The 20,711-nt window shown below is 41.0% G+C and overlaps 1 protein-coding gene and 1 non-coding gene across 2 annotated transcripts in view; one reads left to right on the forward strand and one right to left on the reverse strand.

Annotated features, from left to right (window-relative positions):
- Nucleotides 1-20,711, reverse strand: part of LOC132817667 (sperm-associated antigen 16 protein) — a 1,000,178-nt gene that overhangs the window by 363,818 nt on the left and 615,649 nt on the right. The window lies entirely within an intron of this gene.
- trnaa-cgc (transfer RNA alanine (anticodon CGC)) lies at nt 19,043-19,117 on the forward strand. The gene has a single exon. It is a non-coding gene; the product is annotated as a tRNA-Ala (tRNA).

Below are 20,711 nucleotides of genomic sequence, written 5' to 3' on the forward strand. Positions count from 1 at the left end.
GTCAAGGCAACAAAGACAGTTTTTTTGAGATGAGGATGGCAGTGCATTTTGCCATGCTCCAGACAAGGGGTTCAACAAATATATAGGTGTCCAAAGTCTGACAGACATTATCAAATTTATTAAAGAGCTGCACTCATCCTGGATGACTTAAAAGATTTTAAAACTCAGTTGACAAACATGTTAAGAATCGCAGTTTGTTGAAGTTCAGAACAGTGCAAGACCAATAGGAATTTTAGAACTGTCTTTACAAAGTCCAGCTGTATAATACAACATTTTACAGTTTAGCAATAGGCCTTTTAGTCCAAGTCTTCTTTGGTGTTTGTCCTCCACAAGTCTCCTCCAACCTTAGTTAATGAAGCCTGATTAGCATATCTTTCCATTCCTTTTTTCCTCATCTGGCTTCCCCTTGAATGGATTTTTACTCTCCACCTCAACCAAACCTATGGGAATGAATTTAACATTGTAGCTTCTTCTGCACAAATATATTTATCATGAATTTCCTATTAATTTTTCAGGGACTATCCTACCAGATTTTCTCATGATTTTAACAAACATCGTTCGGTCGCTCAACAGCCTTCTCTATTTTAGAGATGCGAGCCGTACGCTATTAGGTCTTTTTGATAGCTATAATTTCATCATATTCACATCATAAAACACATAGCACAGACGGAGACTGATATGTCCACTGAGTTTATATCTATTACTCCTATTTGGTTGACCAATACTGGGTAAATTCAGTTGTGCTTGATCATAAAGCTCCAATTAATTGAAGTATAAATAAACATAACCCTGTTGCTTAGTATCACCCATATCCCTGAAAACAATGCTTACAGTGTCAATTTCTATTACTTTTAATCTGCTGCATGACAATGAGGTCACCAGACCCCTCAACATGGATGCAAGGGTTTTCAAGCAAGGAACAGAGCCAATCACACTGAAAAAAACTCATGAAGAACAAACTGGGAAGTAAAATACTCTGATTATCCTTCACTTTTAATAAATTTGACAGAAAGTGAAAGAAATGATTGGAATACATTTCAGGCTGAAATACCAGAATTAAACCTAAAAACGTTAACTATGTATTCTTCAATTACTATAATTAAATATTATGTTAAGAAATTTGGATATTTTAACATTATAATGGAAAAACCTAACATTATATAAATATAAAATTAACTTGCTAAAACCAGAAGAGTTTATCAGTAGTAGTTGTGACAGTACGCCATCAAAATCCAGTTAAATGTCATTAACAGGACAACTTTTTCAGCAGGTTTTTACATTGATATTACAGTTAAAAGGAACAGCTGTTACCAATTCAATAAATTCTAAATGATTACATAATGTGTTTCACAATACTTGTATGGAGTCTAAACATTGCTGCTCGTTTAAAGAATAGTGATAGTGAAAGCTTTGTGTTTATTACTATTTTAAAATCTGGGCCAATAATGTGCTTCTGGTGCAGTGGTCAGGCGTTGCAGTTTCTGTCCTCCCTATGCACTAGAATGCAAGGCCATGCTACTTAAAATCAAAATGCTAGAGTTCCTCACAAGTCACCTTTGTCAAACTTACTTCAAGTCACAACATTGTCTTACTTCACACTACTCAACAGCACTTGAGCAATACTTGAAGTAATTGTTCAGTAAGGCCAGCTTTCATGACGTGAAACAAGCAATGCTGTGACACCTGTTTTCACTACAGTGCTCAGCTTTCAGTAAAACATTGGGTGGCACAGTTATCTTTGTCTTTACTAGCTACGTTTAAGAGAAATTCTTTTTGGATATGAGATTACTGGTCAATAACAAGCATGTGTAATTTTCACATGGAAGACAAGAAGTTTAGAGGGGATTTGAGGAAAAACATTTTCATTCAGAGGGTGGAGGAAGCCTGGAATGCATTTATTGCTTTGATGTTGGTGGTGGTGGGGATGGGTGGGAAGGGGGGTGATGGTGGGGAGGTGGGTGGGGGAGGAGTTGACTTATGAAATCTCACAACTTTTTAAAAGTACGTGGATGAGTATTTGAAGTGTCATAACATTCAAGGTTATAGGTCCAGAGCAGGAAATTGAGACAAGTGTAGGCAATAATATATTTTTGGCCATACATACTTGATTGGCTGGAAGGCCTCATCAGGCCTGTAGGAACCTTTCTAAGAGTAAAAAATGAGGTCTGCAGATGCTGGAGATCACAGCTGAAAATGTGTGGCTGGTCAAAGCACAGCAGGTCAGGCAGCATCTCAGGAATAGAGAATTCGACGTTTCGAGCATAAGCCCTGATGAAGGGCTTATGCTCGAAACGTCGAATTCTCTATTCCTGAGATGCTGCCGAACCTTTCTAAGAACCAAGGCCTGTAATAATGCTGAACTCTAGTTGCCCTCATATGGGTGGTAGTAGTGCACTTTCTTTTTGAACTGCTGCAGTCCGTGTGTGTTAGGTAGGCAATTCTATGATTTTGATCTGGTGATTATGAAGGTCAAAGTGTGAATCAGGATGGTGAGTGAATTGGGGTAGACCCTGAAGGTAATGTGCTTCCCTTACAATTGCAGCCCAGAAGGCTTAAGGTGTGCTGCTGAAGAAACCTGGTGAGTACCTGCATTGCGTTTTAATGATAGTGTCAATTGAGAAGGCCAAATTGCTTAAGGCTGTGCATGGGCTGCAGATGAAGCAAACTGCTTTTGCTTGGATGGTGTTGTTACAGCTCCTCACACCCATGCAGGGTATTCTACCATACTACCATCACAAATGTCTTGTGAAAAGGTTTGAGAATCATGAGCTGAATTCCTCATTTGTTTTCTAACTGCATCAAAGATCAAGGCTTTTTAGAATTTTGGTTTAACAGAGATTCTAACTGATTGGCTGGAGTTACATATATCAAATGTTCGAAAGAATTATTTTCACTCCTCATAATTTGATGTTTTACAATCCCTTTGGTTACTATAAGTACAATGAGAGAAAGAAATATGACGTTTACTGGATGCCCAGGCTCCCCTGAGCCTAGTGTTTCATCCCAACAAACTTAGATGTCTTTTAAAGCATCCTGGGAGACTCAAAACCTAACAATGCTTCATGTTTAGCTAATATTCTTCCACTAAAGACTTTTAAATAAAGTAATTACCACGCTTTCTTTGTAGCCACTGGTTGTTTGATTCAATCTGAAATTGATTAGAATTTTAGACATCCTGAATCAGGATACTTATTTTACAATCGAAACTGAAGAATATCTAATTATTTTTTACTCTTGGTGCTTTATGATTATAAAAGTACCCAGCATCCCAAGTTTTAATAAATATATGTATGGAGCTAGTAGCTAGTGTCAGCTTTGGTTTGGAAGGAGATAAGCAACATCAGCCTGCTCTGCCAGGCTATTTGTACTATTGCTACTCAATTTTCTCAGCTTGTTGTCATAACACTTCATTCTCTTACTGTCCAAGTATTATATTAGGTCAGATTTTAAATGTATACAACAACCAAGTATTCACAGTCGTCAGGAGTAAAGCTTCACTAAAAATAGTCATCTCATGCAGCTTCGATCAAGAGTGCTTGTTCGGGTTCACAATGGCCTGTTAAACATTGTCAGTAAATTCTAGAATATTCCATGGGTAGTGTGATTTTCTGGCTATTGTGAGTGGTTGAATGGAGCTAGAATTGGGTGAAAGAGTGCCAAAGGATAGGATTGGTAGTTAATGAGATGAGTTTCAGATATGGTGAGAGATTATGCTAGGCCTCACAGCACGAAACTCTCCATAACATTCAACAACACTGATACTTAACCAAATGAAAGTGGGAGATTCAGATCAATAGATTTGAAAGGGTTAATGCTGAAGACTGTTTTAAGCTTCACCCAATTGTATGATATCATACTGGGTTGGATGGGGGTATGGCAAAACAGCTAAGGACCTCATGAAATGAAGGCCTGTGTCTGAACTCTCCTCATTGAAATAACTCTGCAGAGGCAGGTATCCCGTCACCAAGTCACCCTTTATTTACATGTGCGGAGTCCTTGACACTGATTCAGCTTCTTTCGTGCCAGCTCTCAGAGTAAACACTCCTGTTCTTATCTGTAAGCCAGAGCTCCCTGACTGGGGCTGTTAATCTGTTCCAATCAGGAAATTCAGAATCTACAAGGTCCACCTGGCTGACCTTGTTACCATCACTACATCCGGCCACCTCTGAGTCTGAGGACATAGGTCAGTTCCTTTTTTGTTAGCTCCACCTGGGATGTTTTAACATCGGGTCAGGTTCCTCCAATTCTGCCTTTGATATGGGTGGTGCGTAATGCACAGTAGCTCGCTTCTTGCATCCGGAGTATTCTCGGGAGAATTTAATTCTCTTCTTCAGGCGGTAAAGTTGTTGAGGTGGCAACATCCGCTGTGTCCACCTCAGATTCCAAGGTTTCTTCGATGCTTGAAGGACAGGGAGAAACCACATCCGGACCCATTTCGCTACTGCACCGTTTGCGAGTTCAGTTTTCAAATAGTCCTGCTTGTTCAGGACTGTCGCACCTACCTGAACTTTACAAATCACTGGACCTAATGTCATGTTGCCATGCCTTTTACCCATAAAAGGCCGTTCTCATGGTTCCTATGCCAAACTTTGTCTCCTGATGTAAACTGTCTCTCTCACTTAGTCTCGTGTCCGGCACTGATGTTCTTGATGTTGTTTCATCCGCCCCAACAGACCTGTGAAGATAAGATATAACCTGGTGTGGAGTCTTCTCCTCATTAGCAACTCTGCTAGAGTTATCCCTATAGTTGCATGAACAGCGGGCTCAATTATCAAATAGGAACTGGGACAGGTTGGTATCTGTTGAAGGTACAGACTAATTCTTTAAGCTTGTCCTCAAAGTTTGGATGGATAATGGATGGTATGCATCTTTCCTTATATGTTGAATACAATTTGACTTTAGGAAGTTATCAAATGCCCTGCTGGTAAACGATGGCCTATTATCTGTGACCAACACTTCCAGGAGTCATGTATTGCAAAAGATATGCGCACTTTTTCTATCGTCATTCCCATGTTTGCTAAGTGAACAGTATGCATGTTCAGCCACTGAGTGGGCAACCACAATGACTAAGAACATTCCGCCCATGAAAGGACCTGATGGTCGTTCTTGTCCTTGTTGGCACCCTGGGCACTGCCCCACCAGCACAGTTACATCTGCGTCCAATCCTGGCCTCTGGACATAATTCTCATCAGCATCTTCATTTTAGGAACCCTTGATTGACCCTGGTGGAGTTCCGTCAGTATATAGCAGCAACTATTGCTCAAGATAATCATTCTTGCTCCCCATAATATGCCGTTGTTTACTGTGATCTGGATAAACCAGCTGCAGATCTGGCAGTATCTGTAGTCAGCAGAGTTTTTGCGTTTAATGACTGCTCATCAGAACATTCTTTTCTCGTTAAGATTCCCTTGGTGGTGGCAAACTGTCCCAAATGACTGCCTGTTTTGCATCCCAATTTCATGTGGGTAACAAAAAGGTGACATTTTCAACTCTGACTGAATTTCCTTATTAATGCATCCACTTGTATTTTTTTCCAGAGGTATGGCAAGGGCTGCATGACCAATCAACTCTCTGGTGGAAGCAGGCTTGTGATTCAAACCCTTGCAGGGATATGTGATTGTTATTTTAACATAACTTTTGTTTTTAACTAAAAAAATTGCAAGGGTCAGATCTATAACCTAAGTACTTGTAACACTATTTGTAGGTTAGGCAGAGTGGAAAGGTTTCTCCAGGTTCTTTTTATAGGTCCAAAAAAATTGAATCTAGTACCCCTTTTATTTCATAAGCTACCTACTGACTCAATGTATCAATAGACATCCATGGACATCAAGAATGAGTAAGAAATGGATAAGATAGTAATTTTATGAATGAGGTTCAAAGTTATTTGAAATTCACCAAGAAATACTGTGAATAGGGGAATGGCTGAACTGAAAGTTTTCTTCTGCCCAATGCTGTTACTTTGTAACTAATCTATGGGTAGCACGGTGGCACAGTGGTTAGCACTGCTGCCTCACAGCGCCTGAGACCCGGGTTCAATTCCCGACTCAGGCGACTGACTGTGTGGAGTTTGCACGTTCTCCCCGTGTCTGCGTGGGTTTCCTCCGGGTGCTCCGGTTTCCTCCCACAATCCAAAGATGTGCGGGTCAGGTGAATTAGCCATGCTAAATTGCCCGTAGTGTTAGGTAAGGGGTAAATGTAAGGGTATGGCTGGTTTGCGCTTCAGCGGGTCGGTGTGGATTTGTTGGGCCGAAGGGCCTGTTTCCACACTGTAAGTAATCTTATCTATCTAAACTTGTATTATACATTATTCAACTTGTTTTCGTAACTGACAAAAGATAGACTTGCTTTAATATGCAACTTTAACATACATTTCAAAACATTAATATTGCACCTTTAATGTAGATAAAGGTTTCAAACTTTGCAGAGTATCAAGCAACTGATACTGTGCCAAATATGGTGACCAAAACCAGGTTAAAAGAAAACATTTTTGAGGGATTTTTGAGTAAATGGAAGATAATGAGTTTGAGAGATTTCAAAATGGAATTCCACTGTAACTTTATCAAAAGAAGTCAGGGGATTCAAATTTGATGAGCCTGAGCTCATTTGGATGCATCTGCTTTCATTGTCTTGACCAGCAAACACACAGTGACCTTGAGATCTTGTAACCAAATATGCAATGATTTATGCTGGATGTTCTATGCAAAACCCCTGTAATATTCATTGTGACAAAAGTTTCAGATGCAAGATGGTTCATAACTAAATATGGTAAATTTTTCAAGGACACTGATTTACAATGAAAACTTTAAAGAAACAGGCACTCTAAATCACCCCCTCCTCTCCATTCCATTGACCTTGATAGTACCAATAGTGGAAAGAGATGTCTAATGAATGTCTATTCTAGTATCTCCCTTGACTTTGGCAAAGTTTCCTATGACTCCTCCTCTTACTCCTAGGATGACAGCATCAAAATGTGAAACCAAGGGAACTTAATTCAATAGAAATTAATGAAGGTTTGCACGGTGGCTCAGTGTTTAGCACTGCTGCCTCACAGCGCCAGGGACCTGGGTTCGATTCCCACCTCAGGCAACTGTCTGTGTGGAGTTTGCACATTATCCCTGTGTCTGTGTTGGTTTCCTCCAGGTGCTCTGGTTTCCCCCCACAATCTAAAGGTATGCAGGTCAGGTGAATAGCCATGCTAAATTGCCCATAGTGTTCGGTGCGTTAGTCAGGGTAGGGAGTGGATCTAGGTGAGTTACTCTTCGGAGGGTCGGCGTGGACTTATTGGGTTGAAGGGCTTGTTTCCATACTGTAGGGAATCTAATCTAAAATGCAGCATGGTGGCTCTGTGGTTAGCACTGCTACCTGACAGTACTAGGGCCTGGATTCGATTCTGCCCTCGGGTGACTGTCTGTATGGAGTTTGCACATTCTCACATTTGGTTTCCTCCAGGCGCTCTGGTTTCCTCTTACAGTCCAAGGATGTGTAGATTAGTTGGATTGGTCATGCTAGATTGCCTATTCTGTCCAGGGATGAGCAGGCTAGGTGGGTTAGTTATGGGAAATTCAAGATTACAGGAGGTTGAGTGGGATGCTCTTCAGAAGGTCGGTGTGAACTCAATGTGTTGAATGGCCTGCTTCCATACTGTTGGAATTCTATGAAATAATGTGATGTCAAAATTAATTCAAAGGACAAAAATGCCTCACATTCAATTAATGACAACAAAACACAGCTACCGTTGGAAACATTCAATGATAAAACACAGCATTTGATCACCTCTAGCCTTTCTATCTTTAACTGTTAAACATATTCAAAAACAAATAAACATTTTGCTTTTTCACAGGATTAACTGGCACCACAGGGGGCAGTTAGCTTGATTCGTTAGACAGAAATAATGCGTCTCCAAATAATACCAACAGCACAGGATTGGATTCTCTATGCTTTTGAGATAAACTTGGAACATGCTTCCTCACTCTGCACATAGTAAGATCATGGGATAATCCATGGTTGAATGAACTTCAAATAATTGAGCACGCTACCTAGAGAAGACGTGAACTTATACAGCATTAATTACTTCAGTTGTGAGTCTGTGTTGCATATCCATTGCTCCAAGTGACAAGCTTCCCCTTTGCTGATGTACTGCTTGAAGCTTATTATGCCCTCTAGTACTTTACACACAGTGCAAATTAAGAAATGGGATTTAAATCTACATTACTTACCCTACTCAAGCAAGTTATAAACATGAATATCTCCTCTTTATCTTTCTCTGAACAAGTAACATAAGTTATTCTTGTTGTTATTCTCTACATTCATTTCAATGATAGAAATAAGAAAGACTTAAAAACATTCCAGATTGCTTTCTTCATTTCTATGAAGCAGGATTCCTGCTGTAATGCAGGAAATGCTGCAGTCAATTTGTGTACAGCAAGATGCCATAGTGTAGCAATGAGATAATGACCAAATCAACTGCTTAATTGACAAATATTGTCAAGGAAATGTCCTTCTCTTCTAATGACGGTTCTGAGATTTTTAAGTCCATCTGAGGCCTCAGTTCAAGTCACCCAAAAGACAGCACCTTCAATCATAATATTCTGTCAGGACCACACTTGATGTTGTAGTTAAATACTTGAACTCTCAGCTTTCTGACTCAAAGGCAAGAATGCTAGTCATTGAGCCATGGTTGATGTACATTCTTCTTTTACATGTGAACATACCAATCATACATAAGAATCTGTGAATTAATAATGTTTTTTTTATTTAAGTTAAGACTATATACAGTAGGGTTCATTTGAGGTCTGGAAAGCAGATACCTGACCTCAACCACTCTTGCTTTCAGAATGCCTACAGTCTGTGAACTAAAATGTTATATCCTATCAAAATATGTAATGACAGACAGTTGTTTAAGAAACACATCCTTAATGTGTGCACATCATAGCACAATATTTCTATTGAAAGATTCACCCTTCCATAATCGAAGCAAATGAAAAATAATGTTACCATACATTTTACCACAGACCAATAGATTTACATGTCTCAGAAACATACTGGTGCATGGTTTATCCATTCACTCTTAATTTCAGTGATCTTGGTTGGAGGCTGATGTACATTATCAGGATACCGGTTAGGATTTTTTAAATGTTGAGTGTTTGCTGAGTGTTTCTGGCTCAACATTTGTTTTGCTGAATTAGCCATGTGATCTTTTTATTTAATATGATCTTGATTCTATGTATGTTCTGACATCTCTGTTGGATTCCAGCTGTCATCAGTTGGAAGTTGCATTTGAATGTTCCAGCCAATAATCAGTTTGAATTGATACCTGCCTGCCAATCATGAGTATCTTTCATCTTCTGGTTTCCTTAAGTAATACATCATGTACATTATAGATGAATGACAACTGGGGAGGTTTATTCATTCTTGTCTGCTGAATTCTGATACTGCATTGGCCCCACAGTATGAAGTTTGCAACTTTGGAATAGGTATACCTATTCAGATTTAGCAGTGTATTCTGTTCTGCAATGCTCTATGGAAGGACAGGATGGTGTTCTTTGTAATATTTGGTCCTTGTCATTCTCTTGATGCTACCATACATCATACCCAAGGACAAGTTTTTGCCTGGATTTCCTAACAATGACATGTCATAAAACATGGGAATGGGATGATTAGACTGAAACATTTGCACAATATTCAAGTGTAATGGATTCAGGGGTGAAATCTCTGAACCACTGTATATGGTGAATTTGGTACTGGTTGGCTGAATAATCATGTGTCACTCCTCTGTGAACATACATATAAAATGCATGAAGTGCAAATACTTTTGCACCTTCACTGGTATCCAGCTCTGTATATAGGTTATGCTGACACTTGTGGATATATTCTGACAGTGAAAAAGGCTTCTGCTGATGCCAGTGTGCCAATACATTCCTTGAAGCTCACTGTGCTTACTGTTGGCTCACTTTGTGAAATAATATTCTGCCTATCTTCTTCAGTTAGACATTTTGAGAATCTTATCTTGACATTGGCATGTGCACTAGGTTGCTTCAAAAGTCCCATCTGGTCTCTGATTGTGGTACTATTTGTTAAGGCCTTTGTTTTCTGCATTGAACTTTCAATATCTTCTGACACCACTTGTTGCATATATAAGAATAAAAGCTGAGCATTTACAGGGTGTGGGTATGAGATTGTGAGCTGCATTCAATTTTGATTAAGTGTGTCTGCGTTAGGTATTGTGCCAGTGGTGGAATAAGTTAGACATAACTAATTATTATAAGTTATAAGAAAGATGTGGAAGTTTTAAAGAGGGTGCAGAGGAGATTTACCAGGATGCTGCCTGGACTGGAGAGCATGTCTTACGAAGAAACATTGACGGAGCTGGGACTTTTCTCATTGGAGCAAAGAAGGATAACAGGTGACTTCATAGAGATTTACAAAATGTATAGATAGAATGGATAGCCAGAGACTTTTTCTGATGTCAGAAATGTCTATCACGAGGGGCATAATATTAAGGTTATTGGAGGAAGGTTTAGGGGAGATGTCAGAGGTAGGTTCTTTAAACAGAGAGGGGTGGGTGTGTGGAATGCATTGGCAGTGGTAGTAGAGTCAGATACATTATGAACATTTAAGCGACTCTTGGATAGGCACATGGAAGTTAGTACAATGGGTATGTAGGTTAGTCTGATGTTAGAGTAGGATAAAAAGGCCGGCACAACATCAAGGACCGAAGGGCCTGTACTGTGCTATGTTCTATGTTATCACTCTGTCTATCTATTTTTAAGGTTTTAAACTTGCAATTATTTCATAGTAATGGTGCAACATTTGGGTTGTACCAACATGTTTTTTGACATGCTTTCATTGGAGGCTAACATGAGTTATGTTGCAGATCTGCTCAGCTGCTGTGAAGTCACAGTCTCACTCCTTGTCACTGCATCTACTTATGAATTGGTTAGTGGTCTCTGTTGGATTTCACATTCAAGCTGCATTAAGCAGTGATTTGCTCATCGTTCAACTTCAAGTCTTAGGAATCTTTCATCTGCATTTTTAAGATGGTTGGACAGAATGTGGAGGTACTCTCCATTTGCAGAACTTCCAGCTTTTTTTTCTTTATCTGACTCAGAAGCATTTTGGTATAGAAAATACAGGTCTTCACAATGTCAGAACTCAGTAAATTCAGACAGAAGACTTATTGTTTTCCAATCAAAATTTTGTAGTACCCATTAGGTTTTTGCAGGATTTTAAATGCTATCTGACACTTTTGACCACTATGCAATGTTGCTTCAGTAAATGTCATTAGGTATTTTGGGGTTAATTTAGCTCCAGCTTGTACCCTTAGTGGCCACTGCCTTAGCTGAACACTTTTCTGCTTGACTGCAATTGTGGTGCTGATCAGTTTTCTGATATTTGCTGGCATTAGGAAAATGGCTGCAGGATTTCTAAAGTCAAAGCAAACTGAGAAAAAAAAACTTAGGCTTATTCTAGCTGTTGGGAGTTGTTACTAGATATTCTTCTTCTCAGCCCAGTCTGCAGAACCTTACTTCATCTGACCTCTTGAAAGGATAATCAGCAATGAGAGATATTTTCTGTCTGTGAAGTTCTATATATCGTAAGATCCTCTGTAGCTTGCAGTTGAACTTTTGTATCTGTTTAACTTTAGACGTTAATTAACTATCTTAGTGGAGCTTAATGACTAGCAATCTCAGATCATAAATATGCTGTGTAGAATTCCCAAAAAGCTGCAGAATCTTTATACAGTGTATTGTGATAGTTGTTGCACTTCTACATCAAATCACTTTCGTATCATGTCTTTCTTTCATGTTTTCATCTGTGCATTTTGCTACAAAATCTTCAAAACCATACCAGCACTAATAGTCACCATGTTACATTCTTCTGCTATTATGAATCATTGGTATATTTACATACAAGGATCTGTGAAACAACTATGTGGTTTCTTTATTTGAAGATAATGCTACAGACAGATACTATATACTGGGTTGTGAGATAGTGTCTGACCTCGAAAATTGTTTTCAAACAAGTCATGGGACTTATGTTTTACATACCGTTTAGATACTTATTCAATGATGGATGATAATTTACAATAAGCATTCTTTAAATCATCACAATATTCCAAATGTTGTTTGACCAGAACTGTATACAGTTTCAGCAGTACATCTTTGGTCATGTATTCTAACCTTCTTGAAATGAATACTAACATTGCACTTGCCTTCCTAACTGCCAACTGAACCTGCATGTTAACCATGGAGATTCTTCAGCCAGGATGCCTAATTCTCTTTGTGCTTCAGATTTCTGAAGCCTATCCCCATTTAGAAAATAGTCTGTCTTTATTCTCCCTACTAAACATGTAACCTCATACTTTCCTACATTGTATTCTATGTACCACTCTTTGACTACTCTCCAAACTGTCCAAGTCCTTCTGCAGCCTTCTCTCTTCCTCAACACTACCTGTCTTTTCACCTATTTTTGTGTCATCTATATAGACTTATCAATAATACCTTCAGTTCCTTCATTCAGACAGTTAAAATATGACATGAATAGTTGTGGAGCCAACACTGACACCTGTGGAACTGCATTAGTCACTGGCTTTTATCTTGAAAAATATCCCTCTATTTCCACTCTCTGCCTCTGCCAGTCAGCCAATCCTCTGTCCATGCAGTACCTTGTCCCCAATACCATGGGCTCTTGTCTTATTTACTCCTGTGAGGCACCTTGTCAAGCTCTTCTGGAAATCCAAATAGATCACATCTACTAGCTCTCCTTTGCCCAACTTGCTCATTGCCTTCTCAAAGAATTCTAACAGATTTGCAGGCATGAATCCCCTTGTGGAAGCCATGCTGACTCAGCCCTATTTTACCATGTACTTCCAAGTACCCTGCAACCTCATCCTTAATAACGGACCCTAAAATCTTACCAATGACCAAGGTCATTCCTGCCTCCTTCCCTTCTTAAACAGGGGGCAAACATTAGCCATATTTGATTCCTCTGGGACTTTTTCTGATTCCAGTGATTTCTGAAAGATCACCATCAAAGGACAGTGAAATCCTTTTGAGATTTGGGTATCCAGAGCAGCACTAAACAATTCATATGTGGCCTCACCAATAATTATTTAAAGTGACTAAAAGTAGTCAAATGCTTTCAAAAACAAATCACAATGTGGTTATCTTGCTAGCTTTGTATTTTCTAAACTTTTGCAGAGAATGCTCAATATTAGCATAGAAATTGTTTTCTCAATACAAGCTGGGAGACAGTTCTTACCTACAAATGTAACAAACAAGAAATTGACTTGAATCAGGGTGAGATCCTGGTATAAGGAACATGTAAATGCACCCATGGCTCATGAATAGAGGAATGGCAACCTAGCTCCATGCATCATTTTATGTCCCCATTAGCAGCCACTGCTGGTCCTGCTGCATTTAGCAAGACTTAAGAGGGTCCAATTCAGGTAGGGTAAGTAGTCAGAAACAAATCATATTTTAGCACACAGCAGAGAGCTAAGCAGTTCAAGAAACTGACCACAGAACACATAATAGATATAGTGGTCATTTAGAGTCATAGAGATGTACAGCATGGAAACAGACCCTTTGGTCTAACTCATCCATGCCACCTAGATATCCTAACCTAATCTAATCCCATTTGTCAGCACTTGGCCCATATCCCTCTTAACACTTCCTTTTCATATACCCATCCAGATGCCTTTTAAATGTTGTAATTGTACCAGCCTCCACCACTTTCTCTGGCAGCTCATTTTATACACATACCACCGTCTGTGTGAAAAAGTTACCCTTTAGGTCCCTTTTAAACTTTTCCCCTCTCACTCTAAACCTATGCCGTCTAGTTCTGGAACCCCCACCCCAAGGAAAGGACATTGTCTATTTATCCTATCCATGCCCCTCATGATTTTATAAACCTCTATAAGGTACACCTCAACTTCCAAAGCTCCAGGGAAAACAGTCCCAACTTATTCAGCCTTCCCTTATAGCTCAAATCCTCAATTCCTGGCAACATCCTTGTTAATCTTTTCTGAACCCATTCAAGTTTCACAACATCCTTCTGATAGGAAGGAGACCAGAATTGCATGTAATTTTTCAAAAATGGCCTAACCAACGTCCTGTACAGCCACAACATGACCTCGCAACTCCTATACTCAATGCTCTGACTAATTAAGGAAAGCATATCAAATAACTTCTTTACTATGCTATCTACCTGTGACTCTACTTTCAAGGAGTATGAACCTGCTACTCCTCAGACCATTGACTCATCTGATCAAGATCCCATTTTACTCTAAGGTAACCTTCTTCGCTGTTCAACACATCTCCAATGTTGGTGTAATCTGCAAACTTATTAACAATATCCCCTATGTTCACATCCAAATCACAGGTCTCCAGCCTGAAAAGCAACCATCCACCACCACCCTCTGTCTTCTACTTTTGAGCCAGTTGTGTTTCCAAATGGCTAGTTCTCCCTGTATTCTATGGCATCTAGCCTTGCTAACCTCTTCAAACGCCTTACTGAAGTCCATATAGATTACATCCACCACACTGTCTAATCAGTCCTCTTCATTGCTTCTTCAAAAAACTTATTCAAGTTGGTGAGACATGATTTCCCATGCACAAAGCTATGCTGACTATTCCTAATCAGTTCTTGCCTTTCCAAATCCTGTCCCTCAGGATTCCCTCCAACAACTTGTCCATCACCGATTTCAGGCATTGGTCTACAGTTCCCTGGCTTTTCCTTACCACCTTTCTTAAATTGTGGCACCAAGTTAGCTACCCTCCAGTCTTCCGGCACCTCACCTATGACTGTCAATGAAAGAAAAACTCAGCAAGGGGCCCAGCAGTCACTTCCCTAGCTTCCCACAGGGTTCTTAGGTACACCTGATCAGGTCCTGGAGATTTGTCCACTTTTATGCGTATCAAGACATGAACATTTTTCAAGATGTCACCATCTATTTCCTCACATTCTATATCTTCCTTGTCCTTCTCCACAGTAAATGCATGCAAAATACTCATTTAGTATCTCCTGCAGTTCCACACATAGGCTGCCTTGCTGATCTTTGAGGGGCCCTATTCTCTCCTTAGTTGCCCTTTTGTCCTTAATGCATTTATAAAATCCCTTCAGATTCTCCTTAATCCTGTTTGCCAAAGCTATCTCATGTCCCTTTTGCAATACAATTTTGTAAAGAAGATCCCAAACAACTGTTAAGACATCTTGTTTGCATGTGCAGTGAACCTGACAGCAGTTTCAGGAGCTTGCCTGGGCTCACTATGCATAACATGATATCATTCCAGCCATTGTCTGCTCAGCTGGATATTCAGGAACATAGTTGCAAGGTCTTTCAAAGATGAGCTGATTGAGTGACTCTGCTAGATGCTACTATGACTTAATAATATTAGTTTTGTGGCATGGACTCTAAAAAGAAGTAGCCAGCTCTGAGTTAAATGAGCCCCAAGGGCAGAAATTCATAAATATTCAGAAACATTGTATTGGCACATGCAGGAAGTGATGCGGCACCTTTATTAACATCTTTGAAAATCAGATCTGCTTTTGAATTAAGTAAATATTATTCACCTGTCAAAATATTTACACATCACTTCCAAAATTGGGTTCTAGCTTCCTAAATCAGGTTTAACATATGACAATGACTGACAGTCCTTAACAAGTTTCGACAATGAATCTTATCAAAGAAGGCTTATTAAAATGGAACAAATTCCTAATATGCATTAACCCGTGTCTTCAGGTGTAAAGTGCATAGCATAACTATTTATTTTAGCGCAAATGAAAAGAATAAATATTAAAACCATGATATTGTGTGTTCCAATAGAACCAATAAAGTGAGAAAACAGATTCATATATTCAAGTCTGGGACCTTTATCAGAACTCAAAAGTAGCAGATAAATAAGATAATTAATTCAACTAAATAAAGACGATGGTGGGAATGGGCTTGCATTTGGGAGGTGCGGCAATGATGAAAAATAAGAACATTTATTTTTCTCAGCTAACTTCCAGACACTACTACCTTATAAGAACTGGGCCAGGGACCTGTGTCTATTTCTTCATCCGAGCACTCAAATATGCAATGATTCCAATTAGATAATGGAGGTTACTTATACCTAGAATACATAATGAAAAATCAAACACCTTAAGCCAAGTCCCCAGATAGTGAGTCTGTGCTTGGGAGTACTCCCATGCTTACAAGGGTGTCCTATGTGACTCTATGACTTTGCCTGCTTTGGCAGAATGTTCACATCTAATGGCTGGATTTGGGTGCAGGGGTGAAAGAGAGAGGTTTGGTTTGTGGAGTCAGAGACCTCAACTGGCATGGAGGTCTCCTTCTTCAACTAAGCTGGAAAGGAAGCAGGATGCATTCTTCAAAAATGATTAACAGCTCCTCTGTGGAAGAGGAGTCCCAAGTGGATTGTGAGTTCTAATCCTACTACTTTGCAATTTCAATGCAAGTTGCCCATGCCTAAGACAGATCCCTCTCTACCTCGCAGGGAGAAGGGATTCTTGCGTAAGGAGAAGAGGATAAGAGATCTACTTGGTATGACTCAGTTTCTTCTCACCAGTTCAGTTGTTTAGACTTACAGTGTGGAAACAGGCCCTTCGGCCCAACAAGTCCACACCGACCCGCCGAAGCGCAACCCACCCATACCCCTACATTTACCCCATACCTAACACTACGGGCAATTTAGCTTGGCCAATTCACCTGACCCGCACATCTTTGGACTGTGGGAGGAAACCGGAGCACCCGGAGGAAACCCACGCAGACACGGGGAGAACGTGCAAACTCCACACAGTCAGTCGCCTGAGTCGGGAATTGAACCCGGGTCTACAGGCGCTGTGAGGCAGCAGTGCTAACCACTATGCCACCGTGCCGCCCATTGTTCTGGAAGCTGAGGCAAATATGTTTGCTGAGACTGAGTTCTTGCTGCCAGATGCTGATATCTCTGAGGATCTGCTCAACTGGATGGCAACTTGGCTGCAAAGTTTCCACAGACTGCATCTCTCAAAGGTTGTGGAGGTAACTACCTTTCTCCATCTCTAACTTTGGTGTTAGAGTACTACTGCTGCATATGAAGCTTTTCTTCAGTTGTCATGGAACCTGATGCCTGGAGTGGAGTGGGCTTTACACTGCTGTCTCCCTTGGGCCCACAATGGCTCTGAAAGGACAAGTGCTGTAATTCAAGGGGTGGTATGACTGAATTGGACAGAGGAATTGCTGAAGCTGGACTGCTGGTTGCACAGCATGGTGAGAATTTTGGTTAACAACTGTGATGAACCTAATAGAATGGAAGAGATAGCATCCATGATTGTCCAGTATAGAGGCACAATAACTACACATCAAGAGAACTTGGTTTAGAAAACACAATGTTGAGTAATAGAGAGCAAATGTAGTGGAAAATTCTGTAGTTGTTAGAAAATATACAGTAAACAACAAAATGCCAAATTCAGAAAATGGGAGCAAACAGGCTACATCATTGCTGTAAGATAGATATTTATCCTAGGATCCTCTGGGAAGCTAGGGAGGAGATAGCGGAGCCATTGGCCTTGATTTTTATGTCGTCGTTGTCTACAGCAACAGTGCCAGAAGACTGGAGGATAGCAAATGTGGTCCCCTTGTTCAAGAAGGGGAATAGGGACAGCCCTAGTAACTATAGGCCAGTGAGTCTCACTTCTGTTGTGGGCAAAGTCTTGGAGAGAATTGTAAGGGATAGGATTTATGAACATCTGGACAAGAATAATGTGATCAAGGATAGTCAGCATGGTTTTGTGAAGGGCAGGTCGTGCCTCACAAACCTTATTGAGTTCTTTGAGAAGGTGACCAAGGAAGTGGACGAGGATAAAGCAGTAGATGTGGTGTATATGGATTTTAGCTAGGTGTTCGATAAGGTACCCCATGGTAGGCTACTGCAAAAATTACGGAGGTATGGTATTGAGGGTGCATTAGAGGTTTGGATTAGGAATTGGCTGGCTGGAAGGAGACAGAGTGTAGTAGTTGATGGTAAAGGTTCATCTTGGAGTGCAGTTACTAGCGGTGTTCCACAAGGAACTGTTTTGGGACCATTGCTGTTTGTCATTTTTATAAATGACCTGGAGGAGGGGCTTGAAGGCTGGGTGAGCAAGTTTGTGGATGATACGAAAGTTGGTGGAGTGGTGGAAAGCGAAGAAGGATGTGGTAGGTTACAGCGGGATATAGATAAGTTGCAGAGCTGGGCAGAAAGGTGGCAAATGGAGTTCAATGTAGCTAAGTGTGAAGTCATTCACTTTGGTAGGAGTAACAAGAAGATGGATTACTGGGCTAATGGTAGGCTACTTGGTAGTGTGGATGAGCAGAGGGATCTTGGTGTCCATGTACACAGATCTCTGAAAGTTGCCACCCAGGTAAATAGTGCTGTGAAGAAAGCATATGGGCTTTATTGGTAGAGGAATTGAATTCTGGAGTCCTGAGGTCATGTTGCAGTTGTATAAGACTCTGGTGCGGCCTTATCTGGAGTATTGTGTGCAGTTTTGGTCGCCATACTATATGAAGGATGTGGAGGCACTGGAACGGGTGCAGAGGAGGTTTACCAGGATGTTGCCTGGCATGGTAGGAAGATCGTATGAGGAAAGGCTGAGGCACTTGGGGCTGTTCTCAGTGGAGGAAAGAAGGTTTAGGGGAGATTTGATAGAGGTGTACAAGATGATTAGGGGTTTAGATAGGGTTGACAGTGAGAACCGTTTTCCGTGTATGGAGTCAGCTGTTACTAGGGGACACAGCTTTTAATTAAGGGGGGAGGTTGGTATAGGACAGATGTTAGGGGTAGATTCTTTACTCAGCGGGTTGTGAGTTCATGGAATGCCCTGCTAGTATCAGTGGTGGACTCTCCCTCTTTATGGTCATTCAAGCGGGCATTGGATAAGCATATGGCGGTTATTGGGCTAGTGTAGGGTAGGTAGTCTTCGGTCAGCGCAACATCGAGGGCCGAAGGGCCTGTACTGCGCTGTATTTTTCTATGTTCTATGTTCTATGAGGGAGAAGGTGCAGATCATAAGCATGGGAAGCTATGTAGCTCAGTGGTAGAGCGCATGCTTCGCATGTATGAGGTCCCGGGTTCAATCCCCGGCATCTCCACAGATTTGTGGGCGGCACGGTGGCACAGTGGTTAGCACCGCTGCCTCACAGCGCCTGTAGATCCGGGTTCATTTCCCGACTCAGGCGACTGACTGTGTGGAGTTTGCACGTTCTCCCCGTGTCTGCGTGGGTTTCCTCCGGGTGCTCCGGTTTCCTCCCACAGTCACAAAGATGTGCGGGTCAGGTGAATTGGCCAAGCTAAATTGCCCATAGTGTTAGGTAAGGGGTAAATGTAGGGGTATGGGTGGGTTGCGCTTCGGCGGGTCGGTGTGGACTTGTTGGGCCGAAGGGCCTGTTTCCACACTGTAAGTCTAATCTAATCTATTGGACTTTTATTTCAAAACAGCTTTGTCAAGTGTGGCTAAACCTCCACAGATCCAGAATCTCTTGAGAGTGCTGTCCACGACTTGACACACATGAACTATTTATATCTACACCCCAGCAAATAACAAAATGAGGTCATGATGTGAGGTCAACTTCAGATAAAAGACTCAGATTGCTTCTGCTGTTAGAAAGAATGATTTTTGTACAGCAGCTTATTCCATTTCTCTCAACCTTCTGCATAGAATTAAATCGTTTGAAGCACAAGTAAAAAGTAAGGCAGCAATTCATGCAAAGTGAAGATCCCAGGTGGCCCACAGCTCTGAAATTTCAGTTTGACTTTTCATTCATATTCATCCAGTATTTTATACTGTCTTAAAAAAAAGCCTTCAATTTCAATTTGTTTTTCATTGTCAGCAGAACAGCTGTAATTGCACTAAAACTTAAAGTACATTTATGCGCCTGTGACTTAAGTTTTTTGCACTTGTGAAAGGGTGTCTGTATGGAACTGGATTTTTCTCTGACCAAGGTCCAAAGCAGGACCAATGATATTATTCAGGATTGGTGTCTCCATATACCGAGTTTCCAAAGTGCAGCACAATGACTTCCTTGGTGAAATTGATTAACAGACTCTACAATGTTTTTGAGTATGCCTGAAATTTAAGGTAACGTGACTAAACTTCATTGAGTACAAGCAGAATTACAGAGAAAATTTCAGCAGCAAAACAGATAGTTTGGTCCAATATGGTTAATGGCACTGTGTATGCCCTGCGCAGGCCACCTACCATTCAAGTAAAAAATGAGGTCTGCAGATGCTGGAGATCACAGCTGCAAATGTGTTGCTGGTCAAAGCACAGCAGGTTAGGCAGCATCTCAGGAATAGAGAATTCGACGTTTCGAGCATAAGCCCTTCATCAGGAATAAGAGAGAGAGAGCCAAGCAGGCTGAGATAAAAGGTAGGGAGGAGGGACTAGGGGGAGGGGCGGTGGAGGTGGGATAGGTGGAAGGAGGTCAAGGTGAGGGTGATAGGCCGGAGTGGGGTGGGGGCGGAGAGGTCAGGAAGAGGATTGCAGGTTAGGAGGGCGGTGCTGAGTTGAGGGAACCGACTGAGACAAGGTGGGGGGAGGGGAAATGAGGAAGCTGGAGAAATCTGAATTCATACCTTGTGGTTGGAGGGTTCCCAGGCGGAAGATGAGGCGCTCCTCCTCCAGCCGTCGTGTAGTTGTGTTCTGCCGGTGGAGGAGTCCAAGGACCTGCATGTCCTCGGTGGAGT

This window comes from Hemiscyllium ocellatum, chromosome 7, assembly GCF_020745735.1.
Source record: "Hemiscyllium ocellatum isolate sHemOce1 chromosome 7, sHemOce1.pat.X.cur, whole genome shotgun sequence".
Lineage (NCBI taxonomy): Eukaryota > Metazoa > Chordata > Chondrichthyes > Orectolobiformes > Hemiscylliidae > Hemiscyllium > Hemiscyllium ocellatum.